The sequence below is a fragment of the Patella vulgata genome, chromosome 4 (genome assembly GCF_932274485.2).
Source record: "Patella vulgata chromosome 4, xgPatVulg1.2, whole genome shotgun sequence".
In the NCBI taxonomy this organism is placed as follows: domain Eukaryota; kingdom Metazoa; phylum Mollusca; class Gastropoda; family Patellidae; genus Patella; species Patella vulgata.
Genome location: NC_065882.2, coordinates 26365371 through 26377439, shown reverse-complemented (window position 1 = coordinate 26377439; position 12069 = coordinate 26365371). Strand labels below are relative to the sequence as shown.

General features: G+C 37.3%; 1 non-coding gene and 1 pseudogene across 1 annotated transcript; both read right to left on the bottom strand.

Moving 5' to 3' along the window:
- Nucleotides 1-248: 248 nt before the first annotated feature.
- Nucleotides 249-405, bottom strand: LOC126819875 (U2 spliceosomal RNA; annotated as a pseudogene).
- A 614-nt stretch (nt 406-1019) lies between these two features.
- Nucleotides 1020-1207, bottom strand: LOC126819863 (U2 spliceosomal RNA). The gene has a single exon (XR_007679829.1). It is a non-coding gene; the product is annotated as a U2 spliceosomal RNA (small nuclear RNA).
- Nucleotides 1208-12069: the final 10862 nt, after the last annotated feature.

Here is a 12069-nt window from a genome sequence, read left to right as displayed (position 1 = left end):
TGGGGAAAACTCAAATTTTGATCTCTCATTTTGATACACGCCAGCTATATCGAGTAGCTCAACGTCATTTTTCGAAGCAACTGTGACAAACCATTCACGAAACATACCTCGTTTATCAATAACAACAATGTTCTCTCTGGGAATGATAGATGAAACAGCGTTAACTATACCTGATCTCCATACACGATCATCACCTGTAACAAACACTCTGACTGTTCTTTCCAAAATATCTCGGTCAATATCGTCGTCGTTGATACGAAACTTAGCAGTAAACGCGCTCATCGTGGCGCCAAGGTAAAAACCGCTTACCTTGGCGGAAACCTCTAAAAAAAAATCGCGACTATCCCTGGCCGGGACGTTAACAGATACTACACTTTGATCTTAGCCAAAAGGCCGAGAAGCGATGCCGAAGAAAGTTTGATTTCCGTGCTATGGTCGTGCATACCACGCTCGAGATGATTGAATTACCCGGTCAGATTTCACTGTGTGGCTGAGGTGTTAAATATGTACATGCTGTTTATGTGCCCTCAAAGTATAGCCATTTTGAAGCATATAAATGTGGTCGGTTTCTGATCTGCATCCATGCGCGAGTGAAATATAAATTAATGATATTTCCTCTCCAACCTTGCGTCCAGCGAGCTTAACCAGGGCTGCGTGGGCAACTTTACCAGACTTATATGTACATGTACGTATATTGTACGTTTTGTTGAACTTCCGACCCTGTCTCAAGAAAAAAAAAACCAAGAAAAGAAAGAGAGGGAGAGGAGAGGGGAGGCGAGGTGGTGGTGTGGTGTGGCGTGGTGTGGCGGGGGAGGAGGGGCGGGGTGGATAGTAGAATAGAAGGAGGATAATATGACACCAAGAAAAGTTCAAGTCAACAAATTTTGTTTTGTTTTGTGTACGTGATGTTTGTCGAATGCACGAAATACAGAGCATAATAATATTTATACGTGTGTGTGGGATGGTTTTATTTTTTTTGTACGGGGAATTGGTCAATTTCACTCTTTTCAAATTTTAACAAGGGGTGGGCCACGCCTGGAGATACTGCAATACCAGGGCAACCCGTGATGAGGGCGGAGCAAGCCCCGACACCTCATCTCGGTCCAAAAATCAGTTTAATATCGAAGTACCCCATTGGGGTACGTATCAGATATTAAGCTGATAAGAACAGATACTACACTTTTTTTTTCTTTTTAATAAATTTTATTTTCCCAATGCCTTTACAAGGCAACTCTGTGCAGTCGCCCCATAATGGACAAAATGAAATTATATACAATGAAGAATGATTAACGGTATGTTGCGTGAGAAAATAAAGACGATAAAATGGAAAAAAAAATAAAAATAAAAAAGGTTTATTTTTTAGTCTGGACCAGAAACCAGAGGAGAAAATTAAAGAAAAACTTTTAAATAATGCGCACAGAGTTGCCGGAAACATATATACATGCAGGAAAAAAACTAAAAAAAACCATTTATACATAATATAATATGCACACGAAAAAAAGAAAACAACCAAAAACCATGCATTAAACATATATATGGACGCAATAAAGAAACACTATATAATGTTCAAACAAAAGTATATACATAATATTATATTTACATGGAAAAAAAAAAATGCAATAAACAGGTCATCCTGAGACCTAAAAAATAAATCATTTAACATGCATATTGTTTATAAAATAATGATGCATACATATGTATATAGATTTATATATACACAATAAATTAAAAATGCATGTATATAGATTTATATATACACAAAACAAATATATACACCGTAATAGAAGAATGAAAAAATCGCTAACATTTGGGACCCAGAAATTGACAAAAGTGGGTCGCAACGCATATAATACTGTAATATGAATGCATATAAACTGATTTACATTCAATGGTTTCCGTTTTTACTCCAATTTCAAATCAGTTATGTTCGGCGAAATAAGCCAGCAGTCTCAAGCGAGTGCAAATTTCTAGCGTCTGGTTATTCCAGTGTACATAAGCCGTTTGATTTGGTGCAATGTGTCTAGCCTCGTCCCTCGAGTCTCTTGATACAACTGGGGCTGGAGCGCATTATGGTACACGATTCGTGTACCAATGGTAAAATGTTTTTGTCTTAAATATTGGATATCAACAGCCCATCTTTTCCCGGTAAGATCACAACATGAATGTTGTTTAATTTGACAAATAAATCGTGTTTTCAATGTTGAAGATTTTGGATGATATTGAGTTATGGAACATCATATCTATAAAACAAGAACAAGTTATATTATATATGTATTATAATACTATATACAAAACTAAACCCTTCTCTTAACAAAATAAAACTATAGTAACGTAGAGCTTTTACTTCCCACCGCAGTCAACTCCATATGAAAAAAAATATTCCAAAAAGACAACTCTTTGGAGAAATTAAAAGTTAAACACTAGCTTCTCTGTCAATGTCACAAAACATGCCAGAGACAAGCCAGTAATGATAAAAATTCATAGCTGATAATCTAGATTTATCAACAGTAATTCGAAATCTTAACTTTTCAATAAATTGAGAAATGATTGCTTGAGAAGTTACTGACTTTGACCTAAAACGTGCATCATTTCTATTACCCCATATTACTTGTTTTGCCAAATTAACTAAAACTAGTATGACTTCAAGCTGAAATTTAGAAAGTTTCGGGAAATTTAGATATCGAATAAGCTTGAAATCTAATTTAATTTTACCTAACGTCAGTATATTAACCATATTTCGAATTACTCCCCAAAGAGGATGAACTTTATCACAATAATAAAATATATGCTCTACAGTCTCAACCTGGTCACAGAATTAGGCACACTTTTTTTCAAGAGTATGTCTTCTACAAAATAAAGTCCACATAGTGGGAACAATATCATGGACCAGGCGCCATGCTAAACTACGTGCTTGAGGATCAACAAAACTGTTATTTACGTTACGCCAAACTAGATTAAAATCTATTTGCGGTAGATTACTGACAACGGCCAATTCTGTAAAAGTAGAAGTTACTAATAAATCATAAAATTGTTTAGTTGTACACTCGCCATGCCAAACAAAATCTGGGTACAACTTTGAAAATGTTTCGACGGCAGTCAAACAGCCCTTATAATATGTCGGAATAGCTTGGCCATGGGGGGCGGAATTAGAAGCTAAACTGGAATCTAAATTTTTCAAACTATGACCAAGCCAATACTTTGCAAAGTAGTTCCACTTGACGTTTTTACTATTTATAATATACTCAGCCAAATTAAAAACTTGACACTCGGGATTTTTCGGACTAGATTTTTAATATTTGGTTTAAGGCAACTATTTTAGTGTTATGTTGTGGACAGACGACCTTGACATCAACAGAAAGCAAGAATACGTCTCGCCGAAAAACCTTGACATTGATAACGTTCGTGATGTCACAGTACCCCCCAAAATGAAATTCACAGACTTGGAGAACAATCGGAATAAAGTGTTTAGTAACGGTTGTGGCCTCCTCTCGTACTGCCACACAACGTCATTTCGTGGATCTCAGAACATTAGTAAACACTACCCTAGGAAGACGTCAAAACTGCTCAGCAAGAGCATGTTGAAGGTCTGCAACGTCAGTGGTGGATTCACTTGCTGACGAACACGTCGACCCAGTTCGTCCCAGATGTGTTCAATAGGATTAGGGTCGGGGCTAAGCGACGGCCAATCCAGGACTTGGACACCGGCATTTCTTAAAAAATTCTGGGTAGCAATTGCTGTATGGGGTCGAGCATTGTCTTGTTGAAACGTTAGTCCAGGCCCATGTCTCTGCATAAACGGAAGAAAAAAAGGTTGCAAAATCTGATCCCTGTATTGGACAACATTTAAGTTCCCTTGGACAACAACAAGAGAACGTCCATGTGTACAAAAAGAACCCCAAACCATGACGCTGCCGCCACCAAATCAGTCAACTTCTGACGCATGCTTGAGCGTAACGTTCACCTCGTCTGCGGTACACTCGGACCCTGACCCTGAGGCAAATCTCAAGGTGAATCGAGATTCGTCACTAAAGACAACCGAATTCCACTGTCTTTGGGTAAATCTTATGTGTCTTGTGGCCCACACAAGTCGGTTACGGCGATGAAGAGGTGTCAATATTGGTCCATTATAGGGCCTCCGAGCTTGAAGACCAGCAGCCTGCAAGCGATTTCGAACAGTTTGTGCAGTTACCCTTCCACCACACATCTCTCTACTTGTGGAGGTTGCAGTGACAAATCTGTTTCTAAGATGACGTAATCGTATTGCTTGATCTTCCTGGAGTGATGTCACACGTGGCGCTCCCGCCCTTGGGCGGTCGGCAATAGTTCCAGTTTGAAGCACTCTCATTCTAAGATTAATTATTGTCTGGCGTGAACAATTAAAGGCTCTTGCAACAGTGACCACAGACTGACCAGCATAGAGCCTACATTTCTCTACTTGTGGAGGTTGCAGTGACAAATCTGTTTCTAAGATGACGTAATCGTATTGCTTGATCTTCCTGGAGTGATGTCACACGTGGCGCTCCCGCCCTTGGGCGGTCGGCAATAGTTCCAGTTTGAAGCACTCTCATTCTAAGATTAATTATTGTCTGGCGTGAACAATCAAAGGCTCTTGCAACAGTGACCACAGACTGACCAGCATAGAGCCTACATATAGCACGTAGACGTTCTACATTTGAAAGGCGCGGCATTTTCTAACAAAAATGAAAATAAGAATTTTAATTTGTTTTTCCAGTTCAAGTTACGTGTGCGTGTTCAGTTTAAGCAAACTTGCATCGATTGACCTCACGAGTTTGTGTTTGCACGTGTTTTTCAGATTTTTCATCTTTATATGCTCAAAAGTCACGTGAGCCACGTGACTTTACAATTTTCTGAAATTAAAGGCTTCTTACTACTTACCATCGTTAGAAATACTTTAAAATTTATTTGACTTACCAGAAAAAAAAATTAGTTGAAATTCATCAGTGTCAAGTTTTTAATTTGGCTGAGTATATTATGTACATGCTTGAGCCGTAGAGCTAAAATCTTATAATATATATATATATACAACAGATAAACCACCATATCTACGATCATGGAATAAGATCTGACGCTTGAGTGGCTCAAACTTCTTAGTCCCCCAAATAAATTTAAACATTGAAGCATTAAAACGTTTGAGATACCCAGCCGGCAGATATACTATCGTACTCACATACCACAATTTTGAACAGGCTAAAACTTTAACAATGTTAGCGCGTCCAAATATGGACATATCTCTTTTCTCATAAGTAAATAACACGCGTTGAAATTTATTACAAATTTTGCTCCAATTATCGTCGGCAGTAATATCATGCCCGAAACGAACACCTAGAATTTTCTGAGACTCGACCCAACTAACGCCAAACTGTTGAGTCGAGTTTTTTAATTTGCCAAAAGCTAAAACCATTGTCTTCGTCTTATTTAAACGTGCCCTAAAACCTTTTCAATAATTTTCATATGTTGCAAGCAAATGCTCCCCACTACGGTCAAGTACAAAACTCGGAAAGCTCGGAAAATATTTTCCGACTTTTCCCCTCTCCGAGTTTTATGAATTGACTCGATTGAAAACACAAAACTCGGAAAACTCAGAAAAATTGTCCTACTTTTTGTTTCAAACTGAGTTTTGTGTTTTCAATGAGTCAAATCATAAAACTCGGAAAGAGAAAAAGTTGGAAAATTATCAAAAATATTTTTTTTTTTTTTAAAATAGCGAAAGTAGTTGTAGTAATACATCTATTTAATAAGTTGGACATAATCTGTAACTTTTCAGTTATATTTTAACCAAAATAATGCAATATGGCAGTTATAATCGAATATCCGAGTTTTGTATTTTGGCCTATACAAAAACACCAAACTCGGAAAACTCGGAAAGTGGTCAAAAGGTATCAAAATAAAATATTTTTCATTGGATATGGTGTGTAAGGGTTGTAATATGTACAAAGGAACTCAATTCGCCTTTACGGGGATAACTTGGGTGAGATCGAAAACTCGGACATCCAAAAGATGAAATGAATAAACGAGGTGTGTATATAATTTCAATTTGACACATGGCCCCGAGGTCGAACCTGCCCCGTTCTCCCATACTATATACGTCGTGTCGAGAACAGGCCTACCTAACTTTTAGAAATAAAATTGGCGAAAGGAGTAACAGTATCACATCTATTTAATAAGTTGGACCTGGGCCCTGTTTCACAAAAACTTAAATCTCCTTAAAATCGACTTAAACTAAAATTCCATCCTAACTTAAGATAGACGCGTTTCACAAAACGATTTTAAGCATATTAGGTAAAATCCACAAAAATAATATTGTAAGTTAAAATTGTATCCTAACTTACAATAGTGGCGTTTCACAAAACTATTTTAGGGACAATTTTAACTAAATTCTATTGTAACTTAGGACAGCCGTCACCCTCTCCTAACTTAAAATCACGACATTAACAAACATTGATTAGAGCTACTTTGTGAGATCTATTGCGACATGTAGATATATTTGGAATAATGATAATATTGCCAATGGCCCGGGTTATATAATTTAAACATACTATCATTCACAAAAATAATTTTTATTCAATTTCTTTTCATTGTATGGGAAATATAAGCAATTAGATGACGCCCCAAATTAAAACCCCAAGAACAAAAAATCCCCTCAAAACACCAGTAAACAAAACTCTTTGTTACTATTTTATATATTACCATATGATTCAAGTATAAATTATGCTATTTTCAAATAATTAATAGACCAAAAAAAAACCTAAAAAAATCTAAAGCCACTTCATATCTAATGTCTATAAAAAAATATCTTATAGGCCTACAATTGTTTAAAATGAGAGAGAGAGTTTAGGTCATTTCGGGCTAACACATGGTTCAATTTTATTTGAATAATTCGCTTGCGCGTAGGGGTCTTTAGTAGTGGGAGGAACCGGAGAAAACCCACGAGGTTGGACGGGCGACCCTACTCCTTGTCACGTACAACCGGGGAATCGAAACCCCGTTAGTCCTGTAATACTAGATACGCCATATGCAAAGTATTAATTATGGTTTTGGGATTATGATGATTTAAATAGGAGCCAAGGGTATTTTATATTGTGAAAAAAAAAATCATTTTAATTTAATAAGATAGATAGGTATTATCCAATAAGGAGTGTGGCACTTTGACATTTTCAAATTATTATTGAAAGGGTCCATGGGACTGACATTTCAAATCTAGGCATCGGAACATTGGTTATTTCGTGTATTAGTTTAAAAGTTATTAAATACTTTTAAATTCGACAATACTTTAGTCTAGATTAATCGTTTGAGTCAGAAATATTACATGTTTGTGACAATTTCTCAATAGTTTCTGTTATCCAAAATACAACAAAACTACGAAATTCAAGCCATTTAGTTTATCGATACGCATTATTTCCATTGAAGTCTGCGAGTAAATCCAATGCCAAGGTCACGAAAACGACATGCAAGTTCAAGGCCAACAAATTGATACATTTCAAAACAAATAACACTCAATAAACTTATTTATTTCATCTCTCTACGACTGTCTGACCATGTGCAGGCATTATAACAACGTATGAAACTCTCCTCATTGGTATTGTAACGGTTAATTCAACCTGTATGCCAACACCCTAAGTGCCCTCGCCGGAATTGTTCACTGCGCGAGCGCAAGCTATTTTAACTAAAATCTATTAAAATTGCATTTTAAGTTCCTCGCCGGAATTGTTCACTGCGCGAGCGCAAGCTATTTTAACTATAATCTATTAAAATTGCATTTTAAGTTACAATCGATCTTCGTGAAACGCATAAAATTTAAAATTTCAGTTTGATTTTAGTTTAAGTTTTTGTGAAACAGGGCCATGATCTATAACCTTTTCAGTTAGATTTAACCAAAATACTGCAATATGGCAGTTATAATCGAATATCCGAGTTTTGTATTTTGGCCTATACGAAAAAACAAAACTCGGAAAACTCGGAAAGTGGCAAAAAGATATCAAAATAAACTATTTTTCATTGGATAATTATGATTATTATACAGCGGATTTCTCCTTAACGGGAATAACTTGATATTTAGTGTAGCCCACTCAAGTTTTTGTTGCATCGAGACAGACATCACAGGCAGTAGGCCTACTACGTGTCGAGCATATCTAATTGGATAATTAAGTGATAGTAACACATCTATTTAATAATTTGGACATGATCTATAACCTTTTCAGTTAAATTTTAACCAAAATACATGTAATGCAATATGGCAGTTACAATTAAATATCCGAGTTTTGTATTTTGGCCTATACGAAAATACAAAACTCGGAAAACACGGAAAGTGGCAAAAAGATATCAAAATAAACTATTTTTCATTGGAAAATTATGATTAATATACAGCGGATTTTTCCTTAACGGGAATAACTTGATATTTAGTGTAGCCCACTCAAGTTTTTGTTGCATCGAGATAGACATCACAGGCAGTAGGCCTACTACGTGTCGAGAATATCTAATTGGATAATTAAAGGACAATATTGGTGCCAGTCATTATCACATATGTGATAGAGATAGTTACACATTCCAAATATAATTTTAACACAGAGATCATTGCTACGATAGCTGAGTAATAAATGTTTCCTGAATCGGAAGTGACGAACGCCAAAGGAAAACACGAGTCATCTCTCTATATAACTGACTGTTACTCCTTTCGCCAATTTTATTTCTAAAAGTTAGGTAGGCCTATTCTCGACACGACGTATATAGTATGGGAGAACGGGGCAGGTTCGGTCTCGGGGCCATGTGTCAACTTGAAATTATATACACACCTCGTTTTAATCATTTCATCTTTTGGATGTCCGAGTTTTCGATCTCACCCAAGTTATCCCCGTAAAGGCGAGTTGAGTTCCTTTGTACATATTACAACCCTTACACACCATATCCAATGAAAAATATTTTATTTTGGTACCTTTTGACCACTTTCCGAGTTTTCCGAGTTTTGTGTTTTCGTATAGGCCAAAATACAAAAATGCCATATTGCATTATTTTGGTTAAAATATAACTGAAAAGTTACAGATTATGCCCAACTTATTACATAGATGTATTACTACAACTACTTTCGCTAATTTAAAAAAAACAATATTTTTGATAATTTTCCAACTTTTTCTCTTTCCGAGTTTTATGATTTGACTCGATTGAAAACACAAAACTCGGAAAGGTCGGAAAAAATTGTCCGACTTTTTTGTTTGAATAGAAAACTCGGAAAATATTTTCCGACTTTTCAGTTTGAAACAAAAAGTCGGACAATTTTTTCCGAATTTTCCGAGTTTTGTGTTTTCAATCGAGTCAATTCATAAAACTCGGAGAGGGGAAAAGTCGGAAAATATTTTCCGAGTTTTCTGAGTTTTGTACCTGACCTCCACACGACTCAGATTTGAACATTTTCCAGTAACATCGTCTGCGTAAGCCGTTGCCTTAGCGTCCTCTATACACCCAGGAATTTTAATTCCCCTGATATGTAAGTCTTTACGGATTCGTATGAGAAACGGTCCCACTACAAGTACGTACAACAAGGGAGATAATGAACATCCCTGTCGTACCGTACCGAACGAGTAACGAAACCGTTAACAATAACTGAGCTATTAACATCTGTATAAAGCAAGCGAACCCATCTTATAAAAGATGGGCCGAAATTAAATTTAGAAAGTGCCGAAAAAAAAACCCCATGATCTACACGATCAAAAGCTTTCTGACTGTCTATATTAACAAACCCACAGTCAAGCTGTATTTGTTTGACATAATCAATTATATTTCTAATAAAATGAAGATTATCTGAGATAGTTCTACCAGGTACAGAACAAGTCTAATCAGGGCCAACTATTTCAGAAATCACCGAACTCAGCCGTCGTTGTATGACCTTAGATAAAATCTTATAGTCAATATTTAAAAGAGATATGGGACGCCAATTTTTCATAAATTGAGAATTATTACGGTCCTTGCACAGGAGAGTTATACTGAGCGCCATGGAAAACGCATCACTTTTTTTCCCAAATATTTTATTACTAGGTGGTTTTGTATGTATAATATTATGCAATACTATGAACTATTGTTTCACACAATGCTCCCAAACGCAAAAAATATCGGCTGTGCGCAAAAAAAAAAAAAAAAATTGCACGAGATGCTCAATGCACGTGCAGCATTGTGTGTGAGCCCTTTTAAAGCATGTTTTCAACTTAATGTGCAGTACATAAACTGTGAAACGTCAATCTGTCGTAATTTGTTGTTGGACGTGTGAAGGAATCGAGATAGAGATGCCGAGCCTTACTGAAAATCACGGGAATGTCCAGGGCTGGCGTGTCTACACGTGCTATTGCCAGACACTTCAATTGTCATCAGTCCACTATTGTAAGGTTGGTGGAACGTGTTCGAGTTACTGGATCAACACGTAACCGTCAACGTCCTGGTCCACAACGCCTTACAAGCCAGGCTCAAGGCCGCTACATCCGGGTCACTCGTCTGCGTGACAGATTCCACCCAGCGACTCGAACAGGTGCAGCAGTCGTCGGAAGACAAGGACCAGTAAGTGCCAACACCGTAAGACGTCGTCTAAGAGAAGTAGGACTCCGTGCACGACGACCTTATGTTGGTCCTCAGGGATCATCACCGTCAGCGGCGTTTGATATGGGCTCAAGGACACCAGACATGGAAAAGAGTAGACTGGCAAAGTGTGCTCTTCAGTGATGAGAGTCGCTTTCATCTTTATGACGCTGATGGCCGTCAACGTGTGTGGAGACGTCTTGGGGAACGTCTCGCAGACTGCTGCGTCTTCGAAACGAATCAATGGGGTGGGGGAAGTGTAATGGCGTGGGGAGGCTTCACATTTCATCACCGGACCGCCCTACACATTTGCAGGGGTCGTGTTAATGCTGTAGCCTACCGTGATGATGTCTTGCAACCAATTGTTGTTCCGATGTTTCGAGCGCACCCACAACTTCAGCACTTCCAACAGGATAATGCACGTCCGCATACCGCCCGTGTAAGTATGGACTAACTGGCTGCTAACAACATCAATGTCTTGAACTGGCCAGCCATGTCTCCGGACATGGCACCAATAGAACATGTCTGGGATGAGATTGGACGCCGTCTGTATCGGAGACCACAGATGCACACCATTGCTGCTTTAGAAGCTGCTCTTGTGTCCAAGAATGGAACAACTTTCCCCAGGCCTTCTTTCAAACATTGGTAAATTCCATGCGACGTCGCTGCACAGCGTGTGTAGGAGCCCGTGGAGGACACACGCGCTACTGACATCTGTGTCGTACTTTTGGTTTTGACCCCTCTGACTTTGTACCGTTGATTACAGATTAAACATCCATAAGTGTACAAATGTGTTGTTATTGATGTGTTCCTATTTGAATATTGTTCACAATAAGAAGAAAAATAAATAAGATATGTTTACAGGATCATTTTGTTATACGAAAAACTAAGTGATGCGTTTTCCATGGAGCTCAGTATAAGACATTCTCTGACTAGGACAAAGAAAACCATTATCAAAAGATGAATTATACAACTCCACCAGTACAGGACCAAATAAATCTATAAAATATAAATAAAACTCCCTTGATAAACCATCACTACCTGGGCTCCTATCACTATTCATATTTTTGAGTGAATTTTGAATTTCATTTAAAGTGATATAACCTTCACAGCTTTCTGATACATCATTGTCTAAACCCGGTAAATCAGCTAAAAACTCATTACACAGTGTAATATCGATACTCTCCCTAGTAAATAAATCTAAATAAAAATTACGAGCGATTTCTGATAATTTTAGATTTTCCGACTAAGTAATATTGTTTAAATCTTGTAATTGTGTAATAATTTTATCCTTACCGCGTTTCGTCTCCTTCTCTAAAAAGTATTTAGTGGGTTTTTCGTTATTATCAAGATTATCAGATTTGGACCGAATCAAACACCCTCTGTCATCAGCCAAAGCAAGGGCATTTAACTCTTTTTGATAGAATTTATCTGATCTAAATCATCTCCTCTATTATTATATTCAGCCAAAACTAATTCCGTGTAACGTCT